At 46.2% G+C, this 17,887-nt stretch overlaps 1 long non-coding RNA gene across 3 annotated transcripts; it reads left to right on the top strand.

Moving 5' to 3' along the window:
- The first annotated feature begins 720 nt into the window (after window positions 1-720).
- Window positions 721-17,552, top strand: LOC135308649 (uncharacterized). Of its 3 annotated transcripts, none has more exons than XR_010369030.1 (2): window positions 721-848; window positions 15,470-17,552. It is a non-coding gene; the product is annotated as an uncharacterized LOC135308649 (long non-coding RNA). The 3 variants fall into 3 exon arrangements; XR_010369029.1 differs by having other exon boundaries at window positions 815-949; XR_010369031.1 differs by lacking the exon at window positions 721-848 and adding an exon at window positions 1,265-1,281.
- The last annotated feature ends 335 nt before the right edge of the window (window positions 17,553-17,887 follow it).

The raw sequence follows: 17,887 nt of genomic DNA on the forward strand, positions 1-17,887 counted from the left end.
TCAGTCAGTCCAGCATGAGTTTTAAGGTATTTTCCAAATTTTTTTGCATTCAGACTTGAGGCATGTTCATATTAGGCTGATTTTTAAGCTGCCTGAAGGTGCTCTCAAAGTCTGGGACGAGCAGGCTGGGAATGCTGAGCCCCCAACCCAGCCCAGAGGTGCTGCAGGTCCCTTTGCTGTGCCTCTGCAGTGAACCTCTGTGGCCGCCTGCCTGCCCCTGTATGTCTGTGCTAGCAGGGATCTGCTGATTGCAGCCTGACATTTACATTCAGGGGAAGACAGCTTTTGTCAAAACCCATCAGTGAATCTCTTTCTGAGGAACTAATACAGCAAATCCTACAAACCCTGTGTTTTCTGCTATTTCTGACATTCCATAGTTCAGTGGCTTATAATTACAGGCAGTATGCTGCTACAGGGTGCTCTGCTGCACAGGGGGTGGCTGCTAATAGGGCTTCAGTGCTTCCCCTGGCATGCCTGGGCATTCAATTAGAGATAAAGCTACACCTTACATTTGGTTAAAAAGGTAGACATCCCCACTTGTAGTTACACAGTGTGTGGTGATTGGGAGTGGGGCTGAGCCCCATCCCCAGTGGGCACAGCTGTGAGCAGCAGGGAGCAGCACTGACAGCAATGAGCCATGGAGTGCCCAGGGGCACTGAGCAACCACCAAAGGGAGCAGAGGGCACACAGGGGCAGGGCATCAACAGGAGGGGATAAAAGGTTGGGCTGAAGAACAAGAAGGGCAGAGCTTGAAGCCTTCTGAAATTGTACGATGATACTCTGTGTATCATGGCCATCTCAGCTGTGGCACATGGTCACCCTGGTGTGACTTGGGACTGGGCTGTAAGGTGAGTGAGGTGTGGCTGGAGACAGAGCCCAGTGTAGCATTGAGAGCTGCAGGAGAAGCTGCCTGGTCTGGACCAGAATGATTTTGACACCTGGGGTACAGGTGAGCTGCTGGGGACATAATGGGAAATAACTTAAGTGAAGAACAGAGTGTATTTGTCCACACTGAAAGCTTTGTTAAAAAGAGAAGGCATTAAGGCTACTGACTACATCCTTCGTAGTGTTTTACTATGGACAATGTTGTAAGATTTTAAGACTGATGCAAGGACTGCTTTTAGTGTTTGGAAAGAAGTTAGGGAAAGACTATGGGAAGTGGAGGAAGAATCAGAGTAAGAAATTGAAATTAATAGGAACTGAGGCAGGCAGGCACTTGCAGCCTTCTGAAGAGACGTGATGTTACTCTGTATGGGTGGATGCCTGAAGCCTTCTGATGTGGCATAGTGTTACTCTGGGCTGAAGCTTTCTGAAACTGTATGGTGGTACTCTGTGTATCGTGGCCACCTCAACTGTGACATTTACTGTGACACCCACCTGCTGTAGGGCAATGAAGTCACCTGGGTGACTCATGTCTTGCTGTGCCTGTGGTCAGGATGAGAGTCCGAGCTTCCAGTGGGTTTGCAGTGAGCTCACGTTGGTCCTTCACAACCGAGCTTTGTGCACTCTGCTGCAGCCTGAGGTGAGCTTGCTGTGTGGTGAAAAAGGTGCATTGCCCAGTCTGCTGTCTCAGGACTGGTGTCACATCGTGGTGTCCCAGGGGCAGAGCAGAGTAAATCCCCTGGATCTGCCTGCCAAAGACAATGTGGAAGGAGTGTTGAAGGCAGACACGCCACAGGAGATTGGGCTCCTCACTCTTACATCTCCCTTCCAGTGGGAGTTTGTAGACCTGAAAGCAGAGGGTGCAGGCTGCCACGAGCTGGGAAGGACAGCAGATATGGCTGTTGGCCACAGGGCACAGGATGGGCTTCGAGAGGTCCCAGAGCTGTGGTTGTGCTGAACTGTTCTGCTGCCCTACAGGTGGGTACAGCAAGCCCAAACCTGAACGAGTCAGCAAATACCCTGCTGATGAGGCAGAGGAAATTAGGATGCAGCAGGCCATTTTCGGATGTGCCATTAGATGGTGGGTTTTTAGCAGCAGCATTGGAAACAGAGGATCTGGCAGAGAGAGTGAGCAGGAGTGTAGTGCAAATCAATAATAAAAAATAATAATACTAAGACATCGTTTCGGTGCTTTGTGCTAGAAAAAAATAATTATCTTACTGCACAAACAAATGGAAGATCATGGATGATTAAAATTATAATTAAAGCAAAAGAATGACACTGGCACCACAGACATCTCTGCAGACTATTTGAACAGTGTGTTAAACAAAGTCAATCATTTCTTCATAATAATGGTATTTACAGTAACACAATGGGAATGCAAGGCATTTCACTGCAGGCAGCCTGGTGTTTAAAAATATACTTACAGCATCGATATACAGAAAGAATAGGTATGGTGTGTGCTGAAAAAAATGGTTAATGCTGCAGTTCAGTTTTCAGATGCCAGGCTTTAGCATAATAAGCAGCAGCAAAGGAAATTAAAATGAGGGAGAACGTTGAACAAGGGCTTTAAAAAGAGGATTTGCTATAGAGAGTTTAGAGCAGGATGATTTTGATTATATTACTGTACGAGATAAAATGAAGCTGGAGGGATTCATAATTATTAGCATCTCTAATCCACAAAAAAGAATTCAAAGATAAGATGATAGAATATTATTAGCAACTTCAGGCAAAGCTTTTCTATTTGTGGTCATTATTAATTGCCTTTTTTGGATATAATTTAAAAAATCCACCAAGACAGTTCTGGATGATTTTTTTTTTTTTGGAAGAAGGTTTCAAAATTTGTCTGGAAATGTGTTAGCAGCCCTGTAAAGCTTTAACAGGTACTAGAAAAGAATAAGGAGTGCTATCATGTGCCATGCCATGCACTGTGATATTGTGAGGAGATAATCAGGTGCTCCATGTCCCTTCTCTCTTTTGCAGATAAACAGGAGACAGTGACAGATTCAAAAACCTAGAAGGGTTAAACCAATCAAAGGAATACTTAGAATTAATTTGTGTAAATCCTTGCCAATAAATTCTACTTTATGTGAGAGGTTGGAATGGTGCAGGAGAGATCATAAAGTGAAGTTCTTAGTCATTGCCCTTGAGTTGTACCAGCCCCATGTGTGTCTGCCTCTAATACATTTAAGAATTGCCTTTTCTGTTTGGTATTTTTTCTGGAAGAACCTGTTCCTTTTCCGTTTTGCTTTTTGCTACTGCTTACTTGCACTCTCGAGTTGTTAGCCTGCTCTGTGATGTGAGATCCCATACTCCAGTTACCTGGCTGAAAAAACAAACACCATCCAACAGATTAAATTTGTACATCTTTTCATCTGCTTTTCATTCGCAGGTACAGATCCAGCTGATAGTGGGGCTGAGCTAGCAAAGCTTCATTGTTTGTCTGGAAAAACCTTGTCTCTGCTGTCCCAGTCTGCTTGGGGCTCCCTGAGAGCTGAGAGATTGCAGGGCAGAAGTCTGGAATCAGCAGCACCTTCTGCCTTGCTTGCCAAGTTATCAGAAAAATAACTGGGCAAGAACAAGACAAGGACAAGGGATCTTAAGGAGGTTCCTTACTGCCTATAAATGTTTTGCTTGTGCCTTCAGAAGGCAGGCCTTCCTTGGGGAAAAGGAAAAACTCCTCACAGAATCCAGCTGGTTTCGGTACCCTTGAAATCTTTTGCTTGGAGTTTTTTTGAAGGCTAAAGTGGTGTAAAAAAAGTAGGAATGGTGGTGTACACAGAAGGTGGGCACGACAGCATAAACGCGCTGTTTGGAGAGTGTTGCTCTCTGTAGAATAGCAGTGGAAGGAATTATAGGCAGGAGGAATCTTCAATTAAGATAGTATAAGGAAGCAAATATTTGAGGAACCGGTAAATCAACTAGATAAGGGCAGAATAAATGTAATTCAAAGACCAATTTCTTGTTGTAGGATGTTGCAAACATCAGAGCACAGCACTGCATTTGATGATGGACTGTAGAGCACGAAGCTGGAAAAGAGGCTGTAGCTCTCTCTAAAGCTCACTGAAAGATAAATAAATCACAAAGGTTATTGTATCATACTGTCAGTGAGGTTTTTAATAAGTAGGTACAATTATTTTAGGCATGAAGAAAATATAAGAACTATCTGCCCCTAAGGGCTGTTATTCTCACAACAAATGTGCTGGCAGAGAAAGTCAAGGAAAGGCATAAATATAATAGGATGGAAAACTATGTGCTGGGGAAAAGGGGACTCTGGTCCTGTCAGATGTGCCCAGCACTAAGAAGTACATTCCTGTGGAAGACTTTCACAGAGGGGGTGAGGGGGAAATCCCCAAGTTTTACATATGGCAATGAAAATGTGATACAAGGCATCAATAAAATAATGAAAATTTCAGACTTACTTGGCAGTAGAAATGTCCTTGGGATGATCTCTGCAGTTGATAAGCACTGGGATGGGAAGTGTGAGTCCCACTTGGGTAGTAAGGGCCAGTTTAGAAAGCCTTTGCTCTTACTGGTGAGCATTTAATGCTCATCTGGGGTGAATAAATTCTCCATCAGTTCAATTTCAGGCCAAGTCTGATGATTCAAAATGAATTTTTCCCAAGTAATGATTCCCCAAATAAGGACTGGAGGATTAGGACTGTTAGAGACCATCCCTGTCAGTAATTTGAGTACCAATAGAGGGCTCCTAGGTTACCAAAGGAAGAATAACATTTATTTCTCTGTTACAGAAAGCAAACGTAAAGCAATGGAGCAATGTTTAGAGCAGATAAGGATAAATGTGTCAGATCAAGCTCTCACACTTAGATTCAAAGGGTAGGGCTAAGTGGGAGGGTTAGTTACACCTGCAGGTTGAATTGTAAAGCAGCCCCAGTGACTTAGGAACATGCCACCTCTACTCAGGCTGATGTACACTGCAGAGGGCAGCCCATGGCTCTGACTTACAGGGTGCACAGCAGGTCCCAGTCCTACGCCAAGCTTGTTCCCTGCCTGCCAAGGAGAACCTTTAATGCTCTTGGTTATTTATCTTGGTTCTCTGTCTCTTATTTCACTTAGGCTTTAATTTGCCATTTTTAAAACCTGGAGGTTTAAAATCTGGAGGAAGGAGATTTGTGGGGGCATTTTTAAAAAATATTTTTTCCCCCAAAGCTCTTGTGAGAGCAGCGCTCAGCTCTGTAGCTCTGCACTGAGGATGCCACCAGTGCCCACACAAGGACCAAACTTTGCTGTCACTGTCTGCTTCAGGGCTGGTCTGCAGAGCCTGGCAGCAGCAGGCTTCCACACGTGAGCTGAGCATTCTTACAGTTTGAGTGAAAAACCTCCCCTGTCTCTCCTTTGGAAAAGAAGCCCACCGTGGTTACTGCAGTAACCGTGACCTCACCTGCAGCAGACACAGGCTGCTGGGCAGCCCGGCTGCACTGGGGAGGTGGCACATGCATGACTAGCAAACAGGGCTTGGACAGCATTTTCTAAGTCACTCAGGCTGCCCTTTTGCCCCAGGGCAGGACTGGCTTTGCTTTCACTAGGCAGGTTCTTGTCTAACTCTGTGTTTTAAATCTCCAGTGATGAGGAGGGGAATGTTTTTCCTTGTCACAGCTGTTGCTGTTTCATAGCCTGCAGGGTGAAAAGGATGGCATTTCCATACAGTTTTTCTATTCACTGGTGTAATTGTGGTTCATGTCTCTGGTTGTTTGATAGATTGAACTAATGACCAGCCATTTGTGTAGTGATCTTTTTAGCCTCCCTTATAATGTTCTGGGAGTTGGAATATGATTTGGGAAGAGCAGAGCTGTGCTGAAAGTCCTGTGACTTGCTATGGCTGGAGAGCACATGGGCAGACTCAGAATCAGCCCTTTCCTCTCTATTCTATTGGATTGTGTTCCTGATTTATAGAATTGACTCTCTCCCAAGCCTGTAGGTAGTATAAAATTGCTCTTCTTTCTGACTCAGTTCCTTCTTTTTGGATTTTAAATATGCTGTTACCAGTAAATAGCAAATCTATGATAACACTGGGTTGTGAGAACTTCTAGGTCTTGAGGAAGAAAGAAATGGCCATGTAAGTAATTGCTGGCCAGAAGGTGTAACATGTTTGTCAGACGAAACAAGTCAGAGGCCATAATGTCTGAAGGAGAAAAGTAGATGGTTGTTTTAATGGAGTTGATACTGGCAGCATGAGCAGCAGAAACATAATTTCTGTGTCCTGTGGGAAGTTTTTTTTCTGTGTTATTTGTCAGTTTGAGCTTCTGTGTCCTCCTTTCACACCCCCTCTGGACAGTGCCTCAGTCCATTGCTCCAAGGAGCCTGGATACAGATGCCACCCTATCTCATCCTGCAGCAGTACAGAGAGGAGATTATTTAGCAGCCTCACAGTACATTTCTATCTCATACTTTGCTCCTTTTAGGTGGTTACAAGTGGTTTTGCAGACTTTGAACTTGTAATGTATTAGTAAAAAGTATAGAGAGTTAACTTTTAAGTTTCTTTAGCTCTTAAAGTGTTTTGGTTTTGCTGGTTTCCAGTCAGGTTTTTCCCAAGTAAGGTCTGTGTTTACTTTGCCTGGGCTCTGCTTTCATTTCTTGAAGCACAGCTTTAGAATTGAAACTGAGCTTTGCCACTTGGTCATAAGGCTTGACTCTCCCCTGCCTCCTGCTCCTCTTCCTCTGCTCTAGGTCCTGGATAGAAATGAGATCAGCTTCAAGGCTTGGTACAACTTCTTGTGTAGCTTCCATGCTGAGTTTAAGATCTTTAATGGTTGTGTGGGTTCCATTAAGAGCCCTCATCCCCAGAAATACTGCTGCTTCTCCCACCCTGTCTATTTCTCCAGTCCTTATTGAAATTTTGTGTCAGAAGCTAAGCTAACTCTTTCTTGAAGGTGTGGAATTTAATGGGGGTAACTGGATTTCCTCATGGACCCACTTCCATCAGCCACACCAGTGGTTCTCTTGGAGCCACTGCTCCCACAGACAGCCCAGCAGGGTAGCCCCGTTGTGCCTCTGCCCAGCTGGGAAGGAAGGTGGCCAGGGAAACAGGAGCCTTGGCCAGCTGCAGCCTCTGCTCATGCTGTGTGGGCCCTTTGCAAGGGGAGATCCCACCTGTGGCTCTGACTGCCTCGGTTGTTTGGCTACACAACACAATTGCCAAGCTTAATTTAATTTTTGACTGGCCAAGATTAAGCTGATTTGGTCAATATGATTCTCCAGAGACAAAAAAGAAAAAGCCATTATTCCCACTTCCTGCTATATGTGACTTTGATAAAACAACAGATTAGTTATCACTGAGGCAAAGGCATCACCTGACCACAGTTTTCAGCTGGAGCATTGTGTATTTAAATGATAACGGGGCTATGTGAGCACAAACACCTTTTTGTTAAAGGTGCCTCCTACTTAATGAAGTGTTAGATGAAAACTAAATTGTCCCCAGGTAGTTTTAGGCTGGAGTACCTGGGTAACACACAGAGCAACAGCTTATTAAAATGGAAGAAGCAAACAAAAATAACAATGATGAAAGGGATCCTTGATTCAAAATGATATTGTGTGTCTCAGAGCATTGACATTTGTGTCAATATCGTATTAGCAGTAATCAAATTTCTCATTGTCTGCTGCAATGTAACCAACTCCTCGAGTGTTAAAGTCCATTAATCATGGAGGTGTGCTCTCTGTGCCTGTGTTGGTGGGAAGATAAATTAGGTGGCACTTTGCAGATCTGCAGAGAGAGAGGAGGACATGCATTGAGTATAGATGGAGTAGGATAAGCTAACCCTACTCCTAGATCTTTTTCCTTGACATTTTCCCTGTGCCAAGCCAAATAATGGTTCAGACTGTACTTGTACAAACTATTATGCATACTTCTGTATCACAGTTTTCATTTTAGACCAAATGAAAGTGCATTTCTGTGCAAGGGGCTGTGGGGGGTGAGTTTCTGTGACTGCAGACTGTACAGGCATTTTCACCCTCTTAAAATGGGGGTAGCTACAGTTCATAGTTATCTTGGTCCTGACAGAAACTGCAATGCTTTCAGCAGGCTCTGGAGACCCAAGTCTGCCGTAGCTCTGCCACAGACCTCCTGCATGATGCTGGCAGACCATTTTGCTCTACCTTGCTTCCCCTACTCTTACTGCAGGCAACAGCACCCCTGCATCCAGAAGGCACAGCTTTAATAACACCCAGCTCCTGTTCATGAGATAGAACACACTGGGTGTGTTTTCTTCATTCCTGAAACTGTGTGAGGATGGGCTGCACAAGGCAGATGCCAGCTGGATGGATGGTGGTGGGGGGGTCTTAGAAGCTCTGAATCCTGTCCCATCCTCGTCATGACTGTGAACAGCCTTTGCTGTGTGTGCAGCCATGTAAGAGGAGCCCTGTCACACCTCTGTTTGGCTGGGAAGAACACTCCTCCTCCCAGGGGAATGGGTGGCCAGGGAAACACAAGCCTTGCTGCATGCTGGGGCAGGCCCTTTGCAAAGGAGAGGTCCCACCTGCAGGTCAGGTGTGCAGTCAGCTCAGACCTGCAATTTCTGCAGCCAGGATTAAATGCATGGGAAACCTGACTCGTGGACCTTTCCCCCCCTTAATTCCCCTGTCATCCTCCAGAACATGCTCTTATTCCAGTGACTTGCTTCCACACAGTTTGCCCCTGCATTTGTGTGTGCTGTCTGACGGGGCTGCATGTTTGAGGAGGTGATTTCAGGTGTCAGAGGATTTAAATGGGTGGGGTTTACCTGAGGGGTCTGTTTCACCTCACAGTGATCAGACCCTCTGCATCTTCAGTGAAAAGTGGTGACAGTATTCCTTACTTTCCAACATAGAGCTCTTGGAAACAGCAATGCCAAGTGTTACTGCAGTGTACAGAGTGCTGGGGCTCTGCAGTTTAGAAATCTTTGGTTGTCCATAGCAACCTGCAGGCACTGAAATATCAGCTTGCACATACGTGGGGGTTTGAAACGCTGCTGTTGCTGGAGACTCCTAGCAAAAGGCTCTCAGCTCCGTCCCTGTGTGGACCCTTTCCCCATTGCCCCTCCCATCCCACACAGGTTGTGGCTCCTGCCAGCACAGCAGTTTTTAGCGGGCTGCAGGTCCTCCCTAGGAGCATTGTGCATGGCCAGAGAGAAACCAGGACGGAGGCAACGTGTGCAAGACAGTCCTACCCAGAGGTAGCCCCCACCCAGCACAGACATCAGGGCTCTGATGTCCACCACTACACAGAAGAGCAGAGTTCACTGGTGCATGATGCATTGTAAAAGGCAGACTTGTAGTTGAAATTAGGAAAGAAGCAAAGAAAGAGATCAGATCCATTCTATCTCACACTTCCAGGCCGTGATCTGGGCAAAATTCCCTGTGCCCCAGCTAACAAGCAGGAGGCAGGGCAGCATCCCAGACTGTAGCCAAGTCATTGGGCCAAAGCAGAAAGTGACATGACTCAACATGGCAGTGTTCCCCCCTGCTGCAAATGTCTCAGATTAACATTCTGGGTCACCCTGCACCTGTTTGTGACCTCGTCCCCCTTGTGTTTTGAGGACCCTTGTGTCAGCCAGCTAGTGCACGCTCTATTCTGATGGAAGGTGTTGTGACAGCCCTAAAAGGGTCACTGCCACCTGTGCTTTGTCACTGCCTCACTCCTTAATGCTCCCCTCTGTGGGGAGCCAGAGCCTGGACCGACTGCTCAGTTCAGCGAGCCACTTTTGCAATATTACAGCATGAAGACTTTTGAGCAGCTTCTGTGCTTTTGGCAGCCCCCAGTCCCTACTGTAATTAGGCCTGGGTGTCCTCCAAAATGACAAAAACTTTGAAAGCCCGAAGCACATCCCTGGGGGAATGTAGGTGGGGCTGTGATCTCCAGGAAACGTCATCCTGGGAGTCTTTCAGCTCCGGTGGCCAGTTTACATAATCAAGACCTGACACAGCAAAAGAGAGACTTACAGTCTCGTGGCTTCAGTCTTTTAATCCTGATTTCTACCAGTAATCCTTTCTCTGCAAGTAGGCCCTACTTGTCCAAGTAGTTCTCTTGCTTCAGCAGAGTGTCTTTGGCCTGCCTGTACTTAATGTAAACTAAGATTACTTTTGGCATCTGTGGAATCCTAAAAAACTAAAACAGCAGAGTAAGATTGAGGGCAACAGGCTTTACAGACCCAGGAGGTCACAGTGGAGTTTACATTTGCTGCTGGCAATTCCAAGGGTTTGCTAGAACAGCCACAGCACGTGAATCTCCTTTCTAACTGCTCAATAAACACTGCATGTGGGAAGGAAAGGAAAGGAAAGGAAAGGAAAGGAAAGGAAAGGAAAGGAAAGGAAAGGAAAGGAAAGGAAAGGAAAGGAAAGGCCCTTTGTCAAATATAAAGGATGTCTGTTTACCTCTAGCAGACACTGCTTATTGGAGTGTTTTGCAAGTCGAGAGATAAAGCCTTAAATGAGGACAGCCAATGCACAAAGATGAGTGCTCTTCCAGCTTTTCGAGTTTTGGGTAATTGCGGCCATGGCTAATTTTCATACCATGATGGCTTAACAGTTATATGCCTGTGATTGTGCAGCCCAGCTCACATGGGAAATGCTTCTTGGAGCCTAATAAGCACTGAGGTGCACATCCTGTGTGCTGCCATGGCAACAGCAGGATGCAGGAGAGCTGGGAGGGCTGGCTGCCAGGAGCTGCTGCACTTTGGCAAGAGAACTGCCCTTTGGATGTCCAAATCGCTTTAATTACCAGCTGTGGAAACTACCTGGTGTCTAGTGACTGATTCTTCAAACAAGAGATACCCCTGTGAGCAGAATGAACCCTTTGGTTGCTGGGCCAGCACAGCTGTGTAGTGGGGGACAGGCAGTCCTGGGGACACTGCCATGCAGTGCACAGGCTGATGGTTTTCTAGCATTCAGATTGTGTTAGGGGGTTTTGTTTTTACCTTGCTTTCCTGGTCGTTTCACTCCCTGCTGGCCTCCTCTGGACAGGGCTGAGTGGGCTTTTGGCAGGGGAGCTGGTAACAACAAATTTTGTCCCATGGAGAATTGTGGTGCTTTGACACTTATTTTCCCCCAGGTGAGGTGTTTTCCTTGATGAAAAAGATCACAGCTCTGCAATGCTGGGGCTGTGTTTGCCAGGTCAGCCAGGAAGAGAAATCCCCGGCCTGAGCAGCAGCAGTGTCCATGGGAACTGGTGGCTTGGATACCCTGTGTTCTCAGTTTTCCTCTGTGGCTGAGGCTTCCAGCAGGGCAGCGACTCCTGGGCTGTGTTGTAGCCAAGGAAACCACATGAGGCCCTGTTGCTGGTGAGGGAGGGCAGGGGGTGGGAAATTAAATGGGAGAACATGGTCCATGTAGGAGAACAGGGACAGGAAATAATTTAAATGTACTTCCTATGAAGTACTTTGCCAGCTTGGGTAAGTACCTGTTAACATCAAACTGAACCAAAATCAACTTTTTTGGGGAGTTTTTATTCCATTTGACAAACTGAAGGAATATGATTAAATTACCATCGACCTGAAGCAGTTTTGTTGTGACATATCTCTGCTCAAGCTGTGGTAGAAGTTAGTATTTCCCACTCTGGGGTCTTGACATGAAAGAAAGCAAGTGTCTTGCATCAGCCACCACTGCTGATTTCAGTTGCAGGATGCACCCTTAGCAGTGGGTTTCCTGCCAATGTTTTGAGTGTTGCTACAGGGCCCAGGGGAGTGATGGTTGATACAAAGCCTGAGTTTTCTGATATGGCCCTTCACCTGGGCTGCAAATCACAGCCCAGGTACCTCCATGCCCATGAAATCAGAGGGTGGCCATCAAAAGGGTGCTCTGAGTGTCTCACACCTCTCTGCTGAGGTGTTGGGTAACCTGGTGAGCTCTCCCAGGAAGAGCCTGCATGGTCGTAATGCCACCATGGAGTGGCTTGTGTGACATGTGCTCCACGTGAATTCCCTGCACCCTCCACAGGTGCATCATTTGGCTGAAAACAGACACCGCTCATGGCTAATTATGTGTTTCTCTCCTACCTTCTAATTAAGGAAAGCTGCAAAGCTGAGATCTCTGGGGTAGTGACCACCTGATGCAGTGAGTGCAGAGGTGAAGGATAAAAACTTGGGAGAGAAATCTGGAATGGGGAATACAATAGTGGTCAGCTGGGTTTTTTTAACCTTCTTCAGGATTTACTGACATTCCTGTTCAGAAATACAGCAACATGACTGGGATAAAGAACTGTATGTAAAGGTCACAATTGCTAACTCAAGGGAAGCAAACACATTGCAGTAGGAAAAGCCACTTCTTATCTGGCTGGAAAAGAAACCCAGTTGTGTTGGCACAGACACATTTTGGAAAATTAAACAGCGGGAAGGGAAATGACGCCGTGGTTCCACAGGTGTGCAGGGAGGCCATCAGAAGGGAGCTCCTTTGCCCTGCAGGCTTCAGAGAAGGCTGAGAGGAGCTGCAGGGGTGGCTCCCACTGCTGGGAATTCAGCTGGGTTTCCTGAAGCTGAGCATCCATGGTAGAGGCAGAGCTGAGAGGGTCTCTGACTAAAGAAACTCTGACCAGCAATGAGATCTCAGTATTGCTCCATGGCCCCTGTGCACTGCAGATGTACAGATGCACACCTCTGGCCATGGCTTCACCTTGGTACCTAGAATGAGAAATGCCATGGGGAGGTTTCTTAATCTGACATATACATTTAAATCTTATTATAGTTCCAACATAGGGCTCGATTTCATAACCAGAATGGTGCCATCAAGCTTCTGAAATTAACATCTGGTTAAAGCCTGGCTTGTAGGAACTTTTAAAAAACTCTTGCTATAACACAAGATAAAAATGAGCCTGAATATGGAAAAGCTGTATAAAAATATTCATGATGTGTGTCACTATGTATCTTCTTTCACATGGCATCTGACGTGAACCAGGATATAACTTAGGGGGTTACTGAACTGTGTTATCAAGGTGCTGATGTCTCTCAATTCTGCATCACAGCAGCTGAAGCTCTGTTGTAAGGGATGGATGACTAAATGACAACGCACAGATGATGTGCCTCCTGTGGAAGCATCTATGGAAGATGCTAAATGGGTATAAGATACCATTCATTTTATCAGTAATGAAATATCTGCAATACAAAATAACTTTCTTGTGTGCTAAGATTTCGGTATTGTCTGGCTTGCCTGGAGAACATAATGAAACTATGGCACCAACAGATAATACAACTGCAAGCTGAATTAACTGCAGGTTTTGATCCTCTGGCTATATAAGACTTTATTTGTGTTTTCTTGTTAAGCTAAATTGAAATAATTAATTATTCTTTTGCAGAACAATATATTCTAATACCACTCTGCAGCAAAGATGAGACTCTTGGAAAAGCTTTAAATGTAACCTCATCAAGAAGTATTCTGGGCAGTACCAACATCTTAATGGTTAAAACCACACAAAAAATTAGTCCATACAAGAACTGACTCTTTAGCTCTCATTTGTGCATATCTAATAGTAACAGGAAGGGAATGGAGTGACTTGCAATGTGAAGATATTACCTTGTATTTTCCTATTACTAAAGCCTTCTATTGGTCAAGGAGGCCCAGCAGAACAGAAACAATAATTATTTCCTGTAGTACTAGTTTTACAACAGTGGAAATGCACCTGGTTGGCAAACCCCTTTAAATGAAAGCAGTGAAGGCATCTGATGGCTTGGGATTAACCATTTCCCCAGCAGCGCCAGTGAGGAATCGAGAAATCACACTCCTCTTTCCTAAAGTGAACCTGCAGTCAGACAATGGATACAGAGGGTGAAATCCCCTGCTCCACTGGCACTGTTTTCTTGTAGGATTTCCTGGAGACCTAAATGAGGCCTGTAAAGGTTAACCTGTGGGCAGGTGTAGGATGCCAGGAGGGAATGTTCACCCAGCTGGTCTGAGGCTGACGGCGTGCACAGGTGACCCAAGAGCCTGTTGCACAGCTTTTGTGCCTGGGGTTGCTGTGGGATCATACAGAGCTGGCTGGTTCTGTCCCTGTGTGTGGCATGCTCATGATGGCTCTGTCCCTGTGTGTGCAATGCCAATGTCAGCTCTATCCCTGGTGTGCCATGCCCACATCACTGGGCTGTGCTGCCCCTCCTGAGTAAGTGCCTTGTTTGTGTTTGAATTCAATGTGCAGTGCCTGTTGCCCAGTAACTCACTGGCTGCATGATCCTATTCTGTGCTGCCCTGCCTGGATTATTCAGGAATATCTAGGAACCTGTGTGCCTGAACTGTTTGTTATCAGCAAGCCCAAGAGCTGGGAAGCCCTAGGAAGTTTTTTACTGTACTCTGTTTATTTTTCCATTCCCTCCCACACTTCCCACACCATGGGGCAACAACACAGGATGCAGTCAAATGGTGACCTACAAACATCACTGTGAGTAAGGTTTTTACATTCCTCTTTTAAAAGATCCCAAACTACAACTTGGTTTCAAATACTACCTTCCCAGGGGTGCTAATTCCAAAGGACCCCTTGGAGTACCCATTTTACTTCACATATATTCATGGCTTTTAGTCGGAACAATTTCCTTTGTTATCCCACCTGGACAGGAGTGTTGTTGTTATATATAGTCAGAAAATGGAAGTGAAAATACAAAAGCTGTGGTACAAAACCTCTTCTTGTTGCCAGTGGCGCTCGAAATGTGCTGCATCATCAGGTTTGATGTTCTGAAAGAACCTTTTTTTACCTTTTGGCCCAGGTAGAGGATTCTTAGGGCTTTTCCTAATGTCTTTAATAGCTGTTATGATATGCAGCTTATAGAATTCTGCAGCAATTGTTGCTCATTAGTCACTGACACAAAGCTTTGCACAGCAGAACCTATCTACAGGTGCCACAGGGAGAAGACAAGAAAGAAAAATGTGTCATACTCTGAGGTAAACAGCTTTATTCCCTATTAGTCTGCCAGAGGCTGAATTAGTAATTGATGAAGCACTTTGCCACGATGAGATTTGTTTAGTCCACTTAGGATTTGTTTTTTGCTGTTAACACAGAGCTAAACAAGCGAGGCTGTGTCTACATGCTCTTCTGCAGATAGGAGCTTGCTCCGAGCCTGGTGCCTGCCAGCCGTGAGCCACATCCCCGGCTGTTTGCACAGCACCGAGGGGAGGGCTAATATTCCCACAGTTACTCATCCCAGCACCGCACCCCCTTCCCGCAGCAGGTGCTGGAGCTGCCTGTGCCTCGCTAGGCAGGGCAGGCGCGCTGTCTGCCGCACAGGAATGCAGCTGTCACACACACAGCGCTGCTGAGGGCCGGGGCAGGACTGGTGACAGCCTGGGGCAGGGCGGGGGTCATGGCACCTTCAGCCACCTCTGGCAGTGTGGACAGAGTGGTTCCTCTGCCTAGGGAACACACCTGCGGGAAGGTTGGGGCTTTTTCCATCTTTAACACACCCTAATGCTTATTAAGATTTGAGAAAGGTAGAAGCCCATATTGTTAAGATCACCACCAAATTTTCAGAAAGAAACTGACACTACTACAGGAAAAAAAAAAAAGGAAACAAGAATATAGAAAATAAACATAAATCCCTCTCTCAAAAAGTAAATCCAAATGAAATTAAATTTTCAAAGCCTCCTTCCTGGACACAAATCCCCTATTTTTCTTTTGAAGGTCAGCAATAGATGATGCAAGAACAAGGCTGAACTTCCAGCCCATTAGGCTCTTGGAGCCAGGCAGCAGACAGGGTGATGTGGTGTGTCTGCATACCTCCCCCAGGCACTGGAGAAGAGGTAAGATGCAAAACCCTTCCTGCAGTGCGAGGAGTTACAAGATCCTTCTCATCTTCAAGGGAACACACTGCTGCCACAGGGGCGCCATGGGACAAGCCCATGGACTGCAGGAATCACTCCTAGGAGAGACTGAGCTGGCAAAAGGAGAAGGTATTTGCAAAGCCTTCTGAAATGCTGCCCCCCTGGCTAAAAGTGATAGGCACCTTGAAGGCACCTGAAGGACTTCTGAGCCACTCCAGACAACTCCCCAGTGCTGTGTGAAACAAGGAATTTGGCTCAGTTGGGAAAGCAGAGGTTTGTCGGAGCCTGGTGTCCCACTGGAACAGGGGAGTTCCTAATCCTCCAGCTTGAAGTGTTTGTCTCTTCTATCAGCCTTGGCAGTGAGGCAGTTTAAGGGATCACTCCACACTTCTGTTGGCATTAACATCTATTTTCCCTAGGTAAGCAGGAGTTACTGAACTGGTTTAGGTGACTGTGACTGGAGTCCCTGTGAACAGAATGTGAGTTATTCTGGCACAGCTACAGTGGGAAAGTGCTAATCTGCACTTGTTAAACCTTTTAATTAAAGATCACTTTGATGAAACGTGCAAGGTTGAGAGGTCGGGGGTTTGCTACAGCACTCACCAGAGACCCAAGAAACAGCAGCTGTGAGTGGTGGTGGGCTTTGAGACTTGTCCTTTGGAGCTCTAGTGGAAAAGATGAAGAGGCAACAGAGCCTATGCTCTCCATCTGTATGGGGCAAAGTTAGACCCAAATTCCTCTGGGTCAAGCTGATTCACAGCTGAGCAGGAAAGGTGACCTAGAACTGCCCCACATCAGTGATTTCATGTAAGTCATCTGACTGATGTGTGAGGGATTCATCAAAAGAGGGAAATGAATAACTTCCAAAAACACCTTGGAGGACTGGGTTCTCAGATGAAAACACTAAAAATGTGAGGAACCCAGGAAGAAAAGGCTACATTAGTGCAGCCGCACAGGCATGTGGCTCCTCTGGAAAGAATAAGAATGCTGTGAATTCTGATTGTTTGCTTGACCTTTTTTTTTATCCTGTGGTATTTACAGCGCCACGGTACTCATTCAGCTCTCCCAGCTAACAGCTAGGGAGGTAGATGGAGCTGCCTGGAATCCTGGCATCAGATACTTGACAGGCACCCTCCTGCTTCAGGCATCCTGCAGGAGGCAGGAGGGCAGCAGGCAGCTTGGATGTGCTCCTGTGTGGGGAACAGGACCCCAACAGAGTGAGGATTCCCCTGTGCACCTGCCCCACTGACTTCTGGAAGAAGTTCCTCTCAAACATGTGTGGCATTCCCAGGCATCACTCCTATATCCCTGGGGAAATACTGACCCTGATGGCAGAATGTGGTGTGTTTGAGATGCCAAAGACACCAAACTACTGTTTGCTGGGGTCTCCAGACTGCCAGACTGGCTGCCAGCTTGTTAAACACACACTGATGTGCCATTAGGGAGCTCAAGTGTCATCAGTGTTATAAACCTGAACCTGTAGCTTAATTTAGGGGCTTGTCAGACATATGGTAATGGGCTGGTAAGGCTTGGTGAAAGGTGGCTCTTGCAGGCATCTGTACCTTTTTAATCTCTGTATACAATAAAATATTACACATTAGCTTTTGCTCTTGCTGGCAGATTTCTTGTGGGAAGATCTACTTTGGGACTTCAGTAGCGCTGAATACTGAGCAAGTGACAGAAATAGGGAGTTTGGAGCAATGTCTCTGCTGGCATAACTCCATTACAGCCAGAGGGTGAAATCCCAGCCCTGTTGAGATGCACGGGACTTGTGCCAGGCTTCAGCTGCTGAGAACTCTGTTAGCAACTCATCCCTGATTTTGCTTTGGACTGAAACCTCCCTGTGGATCTCTGCCTAGAAACACTTGCATCTTTCACACAGAAGAAAAATGTTCTGCAGCAAGCAAGCGAGCTTGGAAATGATTTAAACTTCATCAGTGGAACCTTTGCTGTAGACATTCTCTGTGGGCTAAATTTGGTTTGTATGGTAAGACACAGAGTGGCTCAGAGACACCTCAGTGATGGAAGGGCTCATGCTTTGGCTGCAGTCACAGTTTTTTGGACGTGCTCCCTGTTACTCCTGTGAACGGCAGGAGCAAAGTTTTGGTGCTCTCAGTGTAACTCATTCAAGCAGTCAGGGCTCATGAACATTTTAAGATCAGGAACCCTAGATATTGACAATGTAGCTCTCTCTTCTCGTTACAGTGTACATCGCTGTCCTGGCGTCCCGACTCCTTTTCCAGGCCTATCCATTGTTCCAGGGTATTTGCTGGAAGCT

This window comes from Passer domesticus, chromosome 10 (assembly GCF_036417665.1).
Source record: "Passer domesticus isolate bPasDom1 chromosome 10, bPasDom1.hap1, whole genome shotgun sequence".
Classification (NCBI taxonomy): domain Eukaryota; kingdom Metazoa; phylum Chordata; class Aves; order Passeriformes; family Passeridae; genus Passer; species Passer domesticus.